Source organism: Tursiops truncatus, chromosome 1 (genome assembly GCF_011762595.2).
Source record: "Tursiops truncatus isolate mTurTru1 chromosome 1, mTurTru1.mat.Y, whole genome shotgun sequence".
Lineage (NCBI taxonomy): Eukaryota > Metazoa > Chordata > Mammalia > Artiodactyla > Delphinidae > Tursiops > Tursiops truncatus.
Genome location: NC_047034.1, coordinates 178,940,390 through 178,957,431, shown reverse-complemented (window position 1 = coordinate 178,957,431; position 17,042 = coordinate 178,940,390). Strand labels below are relative to the sequence as shown.

The 17,042-nt window shown below is 41.7% G+C and overlaps 2 pseudogenes; one reads left to right on the top strand and one right to left on the bottom strand.

The window, feature by feature from the left end:
• Positions 1–17,042, top strand: part of LOC101317034 (calmodulin-binding transcription activator 1-like) — a 103,518-nt pseudogene that overhangs the window by 72,118 nt on the left and 14,358 nt on the right.
• Positions 7,745–8,653, bottom strand: LOC101330738 (ubiquitin-conjugating enzyme E2 variant 1 pseudogene; annotated as a pseudogene).

The following is a 17,042-nucleotide window of genomic DNA, read 5'->3' as shown; positions in this document are numbered from 1 at the left end:
TATTGTAATTAATAAATAAGGTTGCAAGATTCAAAGTAACTCTGGACACAATTGCAGTTTTGTGTATCAACAACAAATAGAAAGTGAAATAAAAATATCATTTGTAGTAACATACACAGTCATATTTTTCAGAATAAATGTAAAGAAATGTAAGGCATCTATACAGGGAAAAAATAAACACTGAGAGAAGTTAAAGGTCTAAATCAATAGATGGATATACCATGTTAATGGATTAGAAGAATCAGTGTTGTAAGATGCTGATTCTTCCCAAATTCAACTATGCCTTCAGTATAGTACTAATCAGAATGCCAGCAGATGTTTTCTTGATGGACTTGTCAAACTGATGTTAACATAGGAGTGCAGACAGCAGGGATGGCCAAAATAATTTTGAAGAAAAACAAACTGAGCAGACTTACTATACTGGGTAGCAAGACTTACTGTAAAGCTATAGTCATTAAAATAATATGGTTTTAGTAAAAGGCTAGACAAGTTGACCAAACAAGCAAAATAGTCCAGACACAGATCCGTTCGTATCTGGACACCTGATTTATCGCACAGGAGGCTCTGCAGGATGGCAGAGAAAGAACAGTCTTTTCAATAAATGTGTTTAGTTAGTTAGATACTCATGTAGGGAAGGGGAAAGAAACGCGACCCTTACACTACACACATTAATTCCAAATCTGTATCAGCCTGGATCAAAGCAGGAGAAAAAAAAAACAAAGAGTAAATTGAAGGAAAAAGTTTAATATGAACATTTTATGTTTTTGCGGTACGCGGGCCTCTCACTGTTGTGGCCTCTCCCGTTGTGGAGCACAGGCTCTGGACGCGCAGGCTCAGCAGCCACGGCTCAGGGGCCCAGGCGCTCTGCGGCATGTGGGATCTTCCCGGACCGGGGCACGAACCCGCGTCCCCTGCATCAGCAGGCGGACTCTCAACCACTGTGCTACCAGGGAAGCCCTAATATGAACATTTAAAATCGGGTTGTTTGTTCTTTTGATGTTGAGTTGTATGAGCTGTTTATATATTTGGGGTATTAATCCCTTATCAGTCATATTACTTGCAAATATTTTTTCCCACTCAGTAGGTTGTCTTTTCATTTTGCTGATATAAAACATAATTTGTAAAAAAATGAACATTTTTCACCATAACAGGGAATGGAAGTAATGAGGGATAGGCTCATAAAAAGTGAAGAGAACTCTAAAGGATATAAGAATAGCAGACGTACAGCGTAGCTGCATCCTCTAGAGCTGAGGCAGAGCCCCCAAGGAAGAGTCCCACCCTGCCCAGGGCTGAGACCCATTCCTCGTCCCCAGGGCAGGCTGTGATGTGAGGCTTGCTGCAAGGCGGAGAAGTCGTGGTGGTGTCACACTGGTAGAACCTGATGGAAAGCCGCCCTCTGGAGCTTGCCATAAGCCACTCTCCTGTGCCGGAGGAAGGTGCCTCGTGGGGAGACGTCTCACTGGAGGCGCCCTGGGGGAAGCTGCGGGGGGGTGCTGGGCTGTGTGTGCTGCCATCTCCGGAGGCCTGGGAGGCGGCCCGCACGGCAGGAGCTGAGCGAAGGGGATGCTGCACATATGGGTGAAGACGCCTGGGCTGTAGGAGGATGCTGTGGAGGAACACACCTAAGTAAGATCACCGGAAGGAAGGCTCTGTGTAACAGGATGTCAAGGTGGTAGCAGTTTTTTTTTCCTCTCCTCAGGAATAGGATTATGGTGTCCCTAACCCCTGTATTCGTTCAGCATTTATTTAATAAATGTTAAACATTCTCTCTGTGCCAGACAGCGTATTTGTCACCAGATACATAAGAGAGGACAAAATAGACGTTGAACTTGCTTTTGCCGAGTCTGTGGTCTAGTAGGACAGCCAGCCATTCAGTTGGTCAGTTGAGCTCCTTTTTTCAGACACTGTTCCAGTCCCTGGGGACGTATAGCATGGTCATCAAGACACAGTTTGCCTTTAAAGGGAAACAGCCATTAAGCAGATAATTGTAAGAATAAGTATGTATTTACAAAATGAAGGTTGTGAAAGGTTGTTCAAGAGCAGAGGACCTAATATAGATCAGAAACCAGGGAAAGACTCCCAGGAAGTGAACTTCTTGTGATGGGAGGGACGGGAGGGTTAGAGAGATCAGTGGTCAGGGAGGGGAGTGTTGTGGACAGAGGCAGGCTTGCGGGAAGGCTCTCCGGGGTGAAGAGGCTGGCACATCTGAAGGAGTGGGAGAGGCAGGGTGGCTGGAGGGCAGGGTGCGCTGAGGGTGGCAGAGGGCAGACAACAGCGGCTCTGTGCCTTCGCCTCCGAGAGGAGCCGGGCTGGAGGCTGGGCGGCTGGGCCGGCGTCTAGAGCAGGTTGGTAGGTGTGAGCAACCTGTGCTGGGAGGGAGAGACCACAGAGAGGAGAGGAGGCCATCATTAACCCAACAAATACACGAGTGTCTCTGTGCCAGGCAGTTTCTAAACTCCTGGAATAGAAAAAACAAAAAAAAAGCCTGTCTGCAGGGAGCTTAATTTCTAAAGGGGAGGATAAAAATAAAATGAGTTGCCAAGTGCATTGTAGGAAAAAAAGTCTATTTACCTGCTTCAGATGCCAGTCGCAAGTCCAGGTTGTCACCTGTGCTGCTGACCGGAGGTTCCATGACCCCCTCCCTCGGGTTCAATTAATTTGCTAGAGTCACTCACAGAACTCAGGGAAGTACTTACTTACTACCACTTTATTAAAGGGCACAGATGAACACCCAGACGAAGAGATACATAGGCCGAGGTCTTGGGAGGGTCCTGAGTGCAGGAGTGTCTGTCCCTGTGGAGTTGGGGTGTGTCACTCTCCCAGTGTGGATGTGTTCACATCCACAACCTGGAAGCTTTCTGAATCCGGTGCTACTGGGGCTTTATGGAGGCTTCCTCTTGATCAATTATTAATTTCCTTTCCAGCCTCCTTCCCTCTCTGAAGAATGGGGGGCAGGGCTGAAAATTCCAAGCTGCTTTTCGTGGCTTGGTCTTTCTGGTGACCAGCCCCCACCCAGAGCCATCCTGGAGGGCCCCCTCTCCTGCCTCCAGCCCCCCCAACAGGTGGCCTCACTAGAACAAAAGATGCTCTTAGTGCTTTTATCACTTTGAATTTACAAGGGTTTCAGGAGCCCTGTGTCAGGGACCGGTCAAAGACCAAATATGGGAACAAAAGATGTTCTTAACACTTAGGAAATTACAAGGGTTTTAGGAGTTCTCTGCCAGGAACTGGGCCTAGAGACCAGTATATACTTACTATTATCCCACACTGAGGGACCCAAAGGAGATTAGTTGTAGACGAAGATTTATTGTAGGGAAGGTCTGCATGTTGTAGGGATATTAGTACTGATACCCCCAATTCAAATTACAATTATATTTTCTTTGAAAGGATTTAATTATCCAATTATATTTGGAATTCTTTGAGTTAGCTTTGTTTCATGGCGTTAGTTTTGTCCACTCTTTGTTTCTCAGTTGTATTAATATAATTTACAGATCTACTCATCCTTCCAGGCATTACCCAATTGAGAGGTGACTGTTTTTAGTAATTTTAAAATCAAATCAAATTGGAATTATATATTGATTTATATATTGAAGTTCTTTTCTAGCCTGTCTTGCTTTAAGCATTATACTGCCTTACAGTGGTGTGTGTATGTATGTATGTGTGTGTATATGTATGTATATGTGTGTATATGTGTGTGTATGTGTGTGTGGTGTGTGTGTGTGTATGGTATGTGTGTGTGTCACTCCCCTCCACGGCCCCCCCCCCCCCCAAGGAATCATAGATACCTCTTCTCTGTTTTTCTCCCAATGCCCAAATCTGTTGTGGTCATCTTGCATGCCAGTGCATATGTGTGGAGGTGGATGTACATAACTTGCAGAGCATGGAGTTTCTATAAAAATTGTTAACCAGTCCCTTATTGCTTACCCAGTATTCTGCACACCTCTCCAGTTATTTTCTTAGGGCCTGCCGACATAGCTGCTCACCAAAGAGCACAAGCATTTGCCATATTCCCTCTAGAGAGGCACTGATCGGTACTCTCAGTAGCTGAATATGAGAATGTTCGGCTCCCTAAACTCTAACCAACACTAGGGATTATCAGTTTTTTAAATCTTTCTTAGTTCAGTGGGTGAAAAAATTATGTCTTTTTAAAAAAATTTTTTTTGCGGTATGTGGGCCTCTCACTGTTGTGGCCTCTCCCGTTGTGGAGCACAGGCTCCGGACGCGCAGGCTCAGCGGCCATGGCTCACGGGCCCATCCGCTTTGCGGCATGTGGGATCTTCCTGGACCGGGGCACGAACCTGTGTCCCCTGCATCGGCAGGCGGACTCTCAACCACTGCACCACCAGGGAAGCCCTATGTCTTCTTTTAATTTGCATTTCTTTGTGTGCTCCTGAGATTTAACATGTTTTGGCCACATGTGTTACTTTTTTGAATTGTCTGTTCATTCTTTTGTTCTTTTTTCTCGTAGATTCTTTACCCTTTTTATTTCTGATTTCTATGTGTTTTTCTTAAAAAAGTGTGTATGTATAATTTTTTCCTGGCTAGAAACCTATATTTCAGTCTTTTTTTTTTTTTAAACAATTCTTTTTTTTTAGATGTTGGAGGTAGGAGTTTATTTATTAATTAATTAATTTTTGCTGTGTTGGGTCTTCGTTTATGTGCAAGGACTTTCTCTAGTTGTGGCAAGCGGGGGCCACTCTTCATCGTGGTGCGCGGGCCTCTCGCTATTGCGGCCTCTCTTGTTGCGGAGCACAGGCTCTAGAGCGCAGGTTCAGTACTTGTGGCTCACGGGCCTAGTTGCTCCGCGGCATGTGGGATCCTCCCAGACCAGGGCTCGAACCCGTGTCCCCTGCATTAGCAGGCAGATTCTCAACCACTGCGCCACCAGGGAAGCCCTATATTTCAGTCTTAATTGTCTTCGTTGCGTCCTCACGTCAGTCCTGTGAGTCACGCCTTCAAACTTTGACTCTTTCTGGCCTTGACAGCATACCTAGGAAAGGTTTCCTTACCCCAGTTATTAATTATTCTCCCTGGATTTTCTTCTTTGTTTTGAATTTTTATCCTTAGATGTTTAATACACATAGACATTTTGTATATATTGGCAGAGTGAGGTAGAGCTTCTTATTTCTTTTTTCTCCCCAAATAGATGCTTATTATTGAATCATTGATCCTTTCCTACTGATTTGAAATGTTGCCTTTACCTTGTGCTAAATTTCCACAGATACACGGTTTTGTATCTGGATGCTCTCTGTTCATTGATCTGCTTATCTTATGCCTGCATCAAGTACCACGTTGTTCTTTCCTTTTTCTTTTTTTGTCCCTTACACATTGATTTAGTTTTTGTTGATCTGACTTAGTGTGAAGAGAAAATTGTTGCTCCTATTCTATCCTTAAAAATCTAGCAGAAGTGAGATGTGGCTTTGTAGTAGAGGTTCATTTGTTTCTCTAAGTTGAGGTGACAATCTTTCTTTTTTTTTTTTTTCCTTTTGGCAGCAGAAGTTGTGGGTTGATGAAGAAAACTAATTTAAAGCAGCTTTTCTTGCCACTGAAAATAGAATTGAAATAATCTGTAATTTTCATTTCTTTAGCCATTGTTTCTCAGCTTTTCTCACATCTTAGAACACATCAAAAATAAAAGTATTTATAAGGCATATGGGATTAATGGATGAGTACTCTTGAGATCAGAGACCACTGGTCCGGGGTCTGGGTGGCCCAGGCCCCCTTGCAGAGCATGAGGGGATCAACATCTGTGACTTGTGTGTGTTGTGACACACATCATTAGGGACGTGTTTGGAAAGTGCTGATCTAGGTTAAAGTATCCAGCTTCAAATATTTTTCATTGTAAATCATTATAGCTTGATATGAATTTAACATTCTGAGACTCAGACTTCTTTTTAAAAAGTTTTAATTGTGCTAAGACGTATATAACGTAAAATTTACCATCTTAACCATTTTAAAGTATACAGTTCCTTGGCATTAAATAAATTCACACTGTTGTGCAACTAACTCCCTGTTCCCTTCTCCCTCCAGCCCTGGCAGACACCTTGCTACTTCCTGTCTCTCTGAATGTGATAACTCTAAGTGCCTCATATAAGTGGGATTGTACAGCGTTGGTCTTTTTGTGACTGGCTTATTTCTCTTAGCATAATGTCCTCAAGATTCATCCACATGTCATTTCCTTCCTTTTTAAAGGCTGAATAATATTTCACTATGTATATACCACACTGTTTATCCATTCATCCATCGATAGACGCCTAGGTTGCCTCCACCTTTAGGTGTTGTGAGTAATGTTGCTGTGACCGTGGGTGTGCAAATCTGAGAGCCAGACTTCTTGTAAGAGTTAGTTTTCCTCATTTTTTCACCTCTTACTCAGCTATTCCAGTCTGAATTTAATTCCCATTCTTCTTCTGAAAGCTCTTTCGTAGATCACTAGTGATCTCAGAATTGTTAAAGATAAGGAGCATTTTCCAGGGCTTACTTGATTTCTCAGACATATTCACACAGGTTGACTGTGCTTTTCCCTTGGCCTCTGGGTTGGCATATGCACCCCTGGGTTCTTCTCCCCCGTGTTGGATGTTCCATCTTGCTCTCTTCTACCAGCACCTAAGGTGGGATTTCCTCAGGGCTTGAGACTAGACCTTCTTCTTGTGTGACTGGTAAACGTGGATATTTCTCAGGAAGCAACCGAGGCCCTTCACCTCCTGATATCCACTTTTGCTCTCAGTGACCCTGCCCACTCCCATAGTTTCAGCCTGCCGAGGGCGCCTGCATTTGTTTTGAGCTCAGCTCTCTCTGCCGAGGGCCCCACCAGAGCTGCCCACCTGGTATCTGATTCCTCCAGTGCAGGATCTTGTCCTGTTTCATGTGTCTGAAATGAGCTTGTGGTCTTCCCGTCTGTCTCTCCCGTCTCAATAAAGGGCACCTCCCAGGTGCTTAAGTCAGACCAGGGGGCCAGTTTTAAGATAAACTTTTACATTTAGAGTAGTTTTAGATTTATAGGAAAGTTGCAAGGATATTACAGAGTTCCTGTGTACCACACACCCAGTGTCCCCTAATAACATTAGGGTGGTACGTTCATCCCAGCCAGTAACCAGTACTGATATAGGATTATAAGCTAAACTCCACACATTCTTCATATTTCCTTAGTTTTCCCCTGATGTCCTTTTCTGCTCCAGGACCCCATCCAGGAGGCCACCTGACATTTAGTCATCATGTCTCCTCAGGCTCCTCTGGACTGTGACAGTTTCTCAGACTTCCCTTGTTTTTGGTGACCTTGACAGATCAGGTATTTGTTGATGTCCTTCAGTTTGGGTTCGTCTGCTGTTTTGCTTGTGATTAGGCTGGGATTATGGGTTTTGGGAAGGAAGACCTTGAAGGTGCAGAGCCCTTCTCCTCTCATCTTACCAGGGGCGCCTGCTATCAACAAGACTTCTCACTGTGATGCTCTTAACCTCCATCACCTGGCTGAGGCAGTGCTTATCAGTTTTCTCCAATCTAGAGTTACTGTTTTTTTCCTCTCAGAGGTCATTTTTTTCTTTTTTTGTTACAGCACAACTTATATATTTCAAAGGACAAAAAGTTAGTATCATTTACAGTATCTTAAGATAAACTGCCTTTGAATGGGAGCTTCCTTTTCAGTACTTTGAAGTCTACAAGACGTATCTAGAAAATTTACTACCGTGGAAAACGAAGACTGCTTAAATCGAATGGGGGGTAGGGGAGGGCCTGTGGTTTTTCTTTTCGATTAATTGCTGTAACACCGTCCATCAGGAGGCTGAGGGAGTTTCATATTTTCTTTAGACATCATTAGGTGCCGAAGCTCTTGCAGGACAACTTTGATGCTATATGAATTCTGCCATTTTGCTAGCACTGATATGGCTCTCGGGTCCACCACTCCATTAGAACTATTAACTCCATTCATATTAATTTTTGTTACAGATCTTACACAGGGGGGTGCTTCTGGGTATTTAGGTCCACATTCTATTTTAAGGCTGTATATTCGGTTTTCATAAATTGTCCGAGCCTGTGGTGGCTGCCATCTTGCATCGCTGTCGCTCCTCTGAGGTCATTTTTGACACCTCCTTCGTCTTTTATGTATTGAATCCAAGACTACTAGCTCTATTTCCAAATAAATTTCCGGTCTAAATCACTCTTTACAGCCACCTCTCCAGTCCAGGCCACAATTACCTGTGCCCAGACGGCTTCTAGAGATCTCCTGGCCCCTGTCCCTACTTGCACCCTTGCCCCCTCCCAACCCAGTCTCCACCCAGATGCCAGAGTGGTTTTTTAAAAATGCCAGTTGGATTATGGTACCCCATTTCTCAATCCCTTGAATAATTTTCCATCGTATACTTAAGATACCGTCCAACTTCTCAACATGGTCCTCAAGGCCTGTGTAATCTTGTCTGTCACCCCTCCGGCCTCCTGCCTGGCCTCTCTCCCCTTGTTCTCTGTTCTCTCCCCGAGTTCCTTCTACACTCATGTTCTTCCTCCCACGTTGCCTTTTACGTGTCGTTTTTTCTTCTTCTTAGAATATGGTCCCTGTCCACCTTGTCATCTTCCAGATCTCAGCTAAACATTATTTCCCCAGGGAAAATTGCCTGACCCCCTAGCAGAATTGATGAGGTACCCTTGCTGTGTATTTCCGTAGCATCCTGCACTCTGCTCATGGTGCTTGAAATGACTTGTTCTGTGTCTGAATCCTCGCCTCAGTGGCTAAGATAGACAAAGCTGGGACGTCTTCTCTGCTGTTCATCACACGTCCCGGGCACCTGGTAACCGAGCCTGCCCCATGGTTAGGTGTTCAATATACATTTGTTGAACGAATGAGTTTGTCTTTAAGTTAAATTAGTGAGTAGAACTGCAGAGTGGAAAATCATTACTCTTCCTTTTTTTGTGTGCAAGTTCTTGAATTTATATCTGTGGTTCCCCTGATTGAAGTCCCACATGTATCCTTCTAAATCCATTGTGTAAGGGGCGGTGGGATAGGTACGGTAGTGTATGTAGAAGAGTACATTCCCCTCTGCTGCCCCTGAGGACCTTACTATTCATTCATTGCCTTATTCCCCAAACATGACTGGGAACCTCAGTGTGCAGAGCCCTGTGCAGAGCACGGACATGGGAGGCTGTCAGGGTTGGCGGAACACCTTCCATACCTGTCAGGGCCAGAGCCATGGAGTAGGACAGACCTGGACAGATGGAGTTTCAATTCTAGCTCTGACATTTTTAAGATTTATGTCTTGAACCTTAACCGTTGCTCATCTGAAAAGATGGGGATAGCAGTATCCCTCTTGTAAACCTTGGAAAGAATCAGATAAGCAAAAGAATGCAAGATGATCAGCATCATAATAGTAATCACAGAGCCAGTGTTTATTGCTTTTTTTTAAAAAAACATCTTTATTGGAGTATAATTGCTTTACATTGTTGTGTTAGTTGCTGCTGTATAGCAAAGTGAATCAGCTATACGTATACATATATCCCCACATCCACTCCCTCTTGTGTCTCCCTCCCACCCTCCCTATCCCACCCCTCTAGGTGGTCACAAAGCACCAAGCTGATCTCCCTGTGCTATGCGGCTGCTTCCCACTAGCTATCTATTTTACATTTGGTAGTGTGTATATGTCAGTGCCACTCTCTCACTTCGTCCCTTCCTCCTCCCCACGTCCTCAGTTCCATTCTTTACATCTGCGTCTTTATTCCTGTCCTGCCCCTAGGTTCATCAGAACCATTTTTTCGTTCTTTTTTTTTTTTTTTAGATTCCATATATATGTGTTAGCATACGGTATTTGTCTTTCTCTTTCTGACTTGCTTCACTCTGTGTGACAGACTCTAGGTCCATCCACCTCACTACAGATAACTCAATTTTGTTTGTTTTTATGGCTGAGTAATATTCCATTGTATATATTTGCCACATCTTTATGTTTATTGCTTTTTAAGTCCTAAGCACCATGCTACTCAGTTTATATTACTTATTTTCATTAATACTCATAGCAACCCTATAAGGTAGGGGTGTTGTTATCTTCATGTTATAAATGAAGAAAATGTGACTTAGTTAAAAAAACTAAATAATTTGTCCAAGGTCATAGAAGTAGTAAGTGGTAGAGCTATTACTGGAACCTAGAATTGGTTCTAATTGGAAAAGAACTCCCTGTATCTTATATATAGCTACCCTATCTTTCAGTATAGCTTTATTCTTTGGGGTTTTAGAGACTTTTAAGGCATCCATTGGCATTTAAAAACTTAAGGGCCACCTTAAGCTGATAGCAGCTGGAATTTGTTTCTTTACCCTTTGGCAGCTCTGACATCTGTGCCTGGATGTCTGCAGGAGGCGGGTGTGTGTGGAGACTGGAGGATGGGGTGGACCCACCTGGGCAGTTTTTCTTTTCTCTTCTTTAAAGTAAATAAATAAATAAAACATTAAGTACTTTTGTAAATAAATAAAATTATTTTTGGCTGCTTTGGGTCTTCATTGCTGCGCGCAGGCTTTCTCTAGTTGTGGTGAGGGGGGCTACTCTTCGTTGTGGTGCGTGGGCTTCTCATTGCGGTGGCTTCTCTTGTTGCGGAGCATGGGCTCTAGGCGTGGGCTTCAGTAGTTGTGGCTCGAGGGTTCTAGGCGTGCGGGCTCAAGTAGTTGTGGTGTGTGGGCTCAGTAGTTGTAGCTCGTGGGTTCTAGAGCACAGGCTCAGTAGTTGTGGTGCACGGGCTTAGTTGCTCCGTGGCATGTGGGATCTTCCTGGACCAGAGCTTGAACCCGTGTCCTCTGCATTGGCAGGTGGATTCTTAACCACTGTGCCACCAGGGAAGTCCTGGGCAGTTTTTCTTAAAGTGAGGATTGTGGACTGTTCTAGTCAGACTCACCTGGGGTTTTACTAATGCAGATTGTTTAGCTCCTCTTTTGATGTACTAAACTGTAATCTCTTAGGGGAAGGACTTGAGAATTATTTTTACAAATGACTTGGTTTAAATAGAGGATTCTTATTCATCTGAAGCTTGAGAATCAATGACTAGAGGAAGTGGGAAATGTTGGAGTCTAATCGTTCTGACTGTCACTGTAGGAAGCCAGTAGAGCAATTAAAGTAAGCACTGCGTTGTAGGTTAGTAAACTTAAAAACAGGTCATGCAGAAATAAAGTCAGCAGTGGGTGGGTCTGTTTCGCTTTTGTTTTATTTCTTATAAATTTGTGTTTGGGGAAATTTGGCATGTATTGTATTATTCTTTTTCCCTAGTGGGGATAGTACCTGAAAGGAACGGGTCTCAGTTGTGGTAGAGTTGACATAATATAAATGCTAAGTCTGAGGAAGAAATTTAAGAATATTTGGTGAATTTGCATATCATTTGCAAAGCTAGGAGTATGTCTAAAGCTGATTTTTCAAGTCTCTTAGAGAAACTGTCATACTGTGCCTTGATTTTCAGTTTAGAAACTATGGTAATTTCAGGTTTGCGGCTAATATGAAAGCTAGTAATCAGTATCAAACGTTTTAAATTTATAATATTTATGTATTTATTTATGCATTTATTTTATTTTATTAAAATTTTAAAAAATATATATACATACACACTTAAATTTTTTTCCAGTTTCTTTGCCCAGTTTTAATTAATTAATTAATTTATTTTTATATATACATCTTTATTGGAGTATAATTGCTTTACAATGTTGTGTCAATTTCTGCTGTACAACAGTGAATCAGCTATATGCATACATATATCCCCATATCCCCTCCCTCTTGAGCCTCCCTCCCACCCCTCTAGGTCGTCACAAAGCACTGAGCTGATCTCCCTGTGCTATATGCATTTATTTTAAACAGTGAGATTACTTTTATTATTTCACCTAAGAAGACCAGAACCAGGTGGTTCCAGAATTGGTTGGTTCAGTGGCTTGGAAGGTGGCTCCCACTGTCTCCCCTGTGACTCTTGGCTTCTTCTGCATGGTGGCTACAGCATGGCTGTGTGGTTTAAAGTGTGCAGGGAGAGGGCAAAGTCCCTGCCTTTTGACCGCCCCCCATTCTTTAAAAAAATTTTTTTTAACTAAAAATACTTGATTAATCCAAAAGAAGGCAGAAAGGAAGAGCAAAGGAACAAAGAACACAGGAAATAAATAGAAAACAGCAAGATGGTTCACTAAAACCCAACCATATCTGATTAAAAGGTGGGAGATTGACAGACAAGATTTAAGAGAGCAGGACCCTTTAATTCTTCTTGAACTTTGTTCTGGGATGCAACTAAGTTACTTTTAAGCAGTTTGAACCTTTAAGGTTTTGCTTTGTTAGGTGGGTCTGCAGTAGTGCTCAGTCTAAGGCTAATTTTTTCTCCACTCCTGAGGCCTTCTACACAGTGCTTGAGTACTCTGCCCAATGCTTGGTGAATTTAGAGTTTTTCAGTCTCTGACCCCATTCTTAAATAGCTTTTTTGAGGTATAATTGGCATATAATAAATTGCACATACTTTTGAGAAGTGTGCACATGCACACACCCCATGGCCATCACCATTCCACCAGAATGAGTGTATCCATCACTCTTAAGAGTTCCCTTGTGCTCATGGCAGCCCCTTCCTCCCACTTGCTTTCTCCTTTTGTGAAATCTTCGAAGCTATTAGGGAAAAAATTATATTGTTGAGGATAAAGTCCTAGGTAGAAAGGTATTTAACTTGTAGTTTTAGCTTTTGTTTTCTTTTTGAGGATTGTGGTGGAAATAATATGATGATTGATTGTAGGTGTATGTTGCTGTATCATTTATAAAATGTTTTGAGAAACAGGCACATATTTTAGAACAGACTATCTTTGAGAAGCTTGACAGAGGAAATATATTTTCAGAAAGGTTGAAAAAAATGGCAGAGCTGGTGTCTGTTGTGGGAAGGGGGTCAGGGACGGGGTACCTCTCGCTGGCTGTGCTGCCCTGGGCCCCACTTGGAGGAGCCACAAACATGGAGACCAAATGCTTTTATTTTCTTGGTTTTTCAGCCAGGCAGTATTTCTAATATGCTGAAGAAACTAACAAATTCTAACATGAAAGGGTAAAAGAAATATAGTCCCCACTTAACAGAAGGATATACTTAGCTCAAGTGCATTTTATTCTAGTGAATTACCTGTTTTATTGAGTGACGCTTTGGTGATTTATTTATTTATGTTTATAGATTAAAATTTTTTTCTGCCTCATCACTATAATAAACTTTTGGCTGGACATTTCTCCTTTTACTCTCTGAATACACTTGATAAGATTAGTTTCTGCTGCAGAGAGCATTATATTGTTGAGTTAATAGCCATTTTGTAAAGAATTAGTAAAATATATAGGGCTCTATTTTAATGGGTTTCTTCAGCTGTCTCGTAGCTTCTCTGACTCTCTGAATTTTCTTGGCTCTTTATTTTTTTCTTTCTTTCTGGTTGTTCTATGTGTTTTGAAAGTAATATGCTTGAGGTGAGAATGGCAGCATTTCTGTCATGATTTAACCGTATTAGAAATGATGTTCTTTGTTCTATGTCTGTTTAGTTGAGAAATGAACCAATTCTCTTTGCTTATAAATGCTGGCTGGTCCTTGGCCCAAAATAAAAAAACCCAAACCCAAAAACCAACAACCATAAACAAAAAACACCAAACCAAAGCAAAAAGCGCAAAAAACAACCCCCAAAAACTTAGAGTACAAATTGAGCATGTTGGAAAACATATCCCTACAAAACGTTGTCCAGGAAGTGAGAGCATAATATGGGTGAGAATTTCCCTGGCAAAGTCTTCTTTGCTAGAACTCCAGTGACTTGTTGGTCTTGTGAAAGTGAAACTTGGTGTGTCTCTTATTTCAGTAACATAACTCACCAGTGCTGTGGTACAGTTTTCTTTCCGGTTTTATCTTGAGGGTAGGGTATACTAGTTATGCTCCTAAGGTCTTAGGAGTTAGTAGGGTTTTTGAGCATTCCCTGTTTAGTTCAGTTACTGCTTGTCCTTTGAAGAGGACTCTCCTTCTCTACCCCTTGATGTAACAGTGCTAGTTCTGCGGCTTAGGATTTGTTGTGGGTTAAAGAACCCCCCTCCGCCTACACCCTGAATCTTTGCATGTATTGGTATGTATGAATCCCGTTCATTTGTGGTCCTTAAGGCACTCTTTCTGGGGCCCAGGAATGGGGCTAGTAGAATGTTCTGTTTCCTACGTTTCAGCTTGGGCCAGCCCTTCGGGAAAAAGCAAAAAGCTCCTCAGGTCCCATAGCCTCTAGAATTTGGAGCAGAACTGTTGCTTCAACAGACTTCCGGTTAAGTAGGCAGGTGTCAGACTGTTTCTGTGGGAAGAAGGATGTGTGTCCCAGATACCTGCCTCCACAAAGGGGCTCTGGCCTCAGCTCTTTGTTGTTGCAGCTGAATCCGTGCTCCCCAGTTGTGCTGGCCCCTGGCTGTTTCTAGCCCTCTTATTACTTATTAAATTATATTCTAGGATCCTTGAATAGTAGGGACGTGGTAAACTCCTTCCTGGTAGCCCTTCCCTTCTTCCACCCCAAATAGCAAACGCATTTGAAAACATTAGCTGAAATCCTTCATATTACAGATTTTCTTAAATCACCTAAAATGTTATCATTACTGGCACAAATTTATTCAAATTGTTGGAATTTCTAAGTGCCTAGGTGGGGAGTGTTCTGTTTGTTTTGTGTTTATTACTTAGATTATATTCATTTCCGTGAAATTATTTGTGGGAATTTCGTTGGTTGTAATGCTTTCAGGTCCTCAAAGAGCACTTCCTTCTATTTGGGGATCACATAATGTTGGCATAGGCTGGTGTGTGCAACTTTTGGCAGGGCTTAAGCTAGTAGAAAATTTGGGCTAACACATTTTTTTTCTGAGTCGGTGAATTTTAGAAATGATTTAGAATTTCGAGAAGCATCTATAAGTATTCTCCTCTTGTTGTCCAGAAGTTTTTTAATAAATACATGTGTTTTGATAATGAAGGGGTACATATATTTGATCTGAATATACTTTTTCTCATTTTTAATAGGAAATATTTTAATAAAACAAAACTTGGCTAATGGTATACTTGCTGGCTTCTTGCCTTTTCTTACAAACGTGCTAAAGTGGTCTGAATAACAGTGCTACTAAAACAACATATGCCTTGTTTTGATGGGGTATCGATTCCTTCTATAGTGTTCAAAATTGTTGCATGCCTCCCAGCAACAAATACGTATGTGACAGACTTTACATGAGATGAGCATCCCAGATAAATGAAATGCTAGTTTACTTTTCAGTAGCTCTGGAACTTAAAAAGAAAGTCGTTTTTTAGAAATGTGGCCTTGAGGCGCTAACACACTTGTGTCTAGTGCATGAAGCTCTGCAAGTTATTTTTTAACAAAACCTAATTGGGGGAACAAAATCTTTATAGAGTATATTTATTGATTGCTCTAAGCCACCAGAAAGAGTATTCTGTTCCTCTTAATAAAATCCTTTGGGGCAGTTGTCTATATTTTAATATGGAAGTATTTGGGGAATTTGATTTTATCAGGGTAAACTCAAATGTTAGATATTGTAAGATTGAAACTAAGCTAGGAGACTGGAAGAACGAATGGTACTTACAGTTCCTTTTGGCTAGTGGTGCTCTCGTTTACCCTCGTAGATGGAGAGGCGCTATTTCTATTGTTGCCTGTCCAGCAGCAAGTAAGGAATTTGGATCCTGAAATCAGGAAAGTGTAGCCTGCTCAAGTTTAGTTTCAGAGATAGACTAAAGATCACTAATAGTAGTCATTTTATTTACTAGTGAAAGGAATATGGAAATTATTTACTGTAACTCCTAATCGTTATGCTTGCTGTTGCCGCAAAGTTAATAAGTATGTTTGTCATGATATCCGTGGTGGCCACATGATGCAAAACAAAACCTTAGCCCTTTCTGTCCTTTTAAGGTTTATTAATGTCCTTTTTGGTTTGTTAATGAGGGAGATGAGTAAATAATAACAGGAAATTTAGGCCTAAACTGTCTTTTTCTGTTGTTAAGATATTGCTGGTGTCAAGCTTCTATTAATTCTGTGTAATTCCAGTGGAGACAGCAAGTTATTTTGCTTAAAATGTCGTGTCCCCCCCCACCCCGCACCAACCCTGTCCCGCAGTGAGAGTTGAATGTGAGAACAGATCTTAATAGATATAGTTACACAGTTTATTTTATCATGTATCACTTTATTGCTGTCTTCTAGAACATTGTTATACTAAATGTTCCAATAATGGAAATTTTATGCAGCTACTTCAAATGAAACAAATTTGCAAAAACTCAATTTTGGAACTCATTCCTTGAGGAGAGGAAAAAAACTCACCACGCTGTGACCAAATTAGATTTCTGATGTGTTGGCAACTTAACAAACACTGTCATTTCCAGAAAACAGGGTGTGGGGTCCAGTGGAATTGTCAGCACTTCTTAGTCACTTATAATGGGAGATATTTGGGGTTTTAATATGATTGAATGGTTAAATTTTTACAAAAGGTAATTAAAATTTGGTGTTGTACCTAAATAAAAATGGCTCTACACGGAATCAGGAATGACTGTGTTCTATTACAGGGGAGTCTTCTTTTCAAGAACTTGATTTTAAATTCTCGGAGATATTAGTTTTACTTACTGGAGCTCCTTTGTTTTGCAGAGATCATGATGCAGCCGTCCTTTTGGATTTCTTTTTAATAATGTGTGACCCTTCACCTTTGATCCCCTGACCTGCATTACCTTGGTAACCATTTCATTTTTTAATTTAATTTCATTTTTTGATTTTGGTGTACAAGCTGTAACATTTCATCTCTCAAAGTGTAACACGCTGATTTCCTCAAATAGAGATACCCCTTTGAGCGATAAATTTGCAAAATGCTGTCTTCATTTTCTGTATTAAAATTCATTTCAGTTTTAAAAATAAAGTGTAATCTGTGTTTTCATCCTTTTAAAATTTAAGTTTAATGAGTGCATTTCCCCATGCAGTATATTTCCTCTTCTATTCATGTTTTGCAGTAGCCAAATGAACTTGGTGTTCACACATAACTTGCATACACAGCGGACACCCAGAGCCCCCCCACCCCCCCATGCCCCTGCCCCGCCCCTTCTCACAC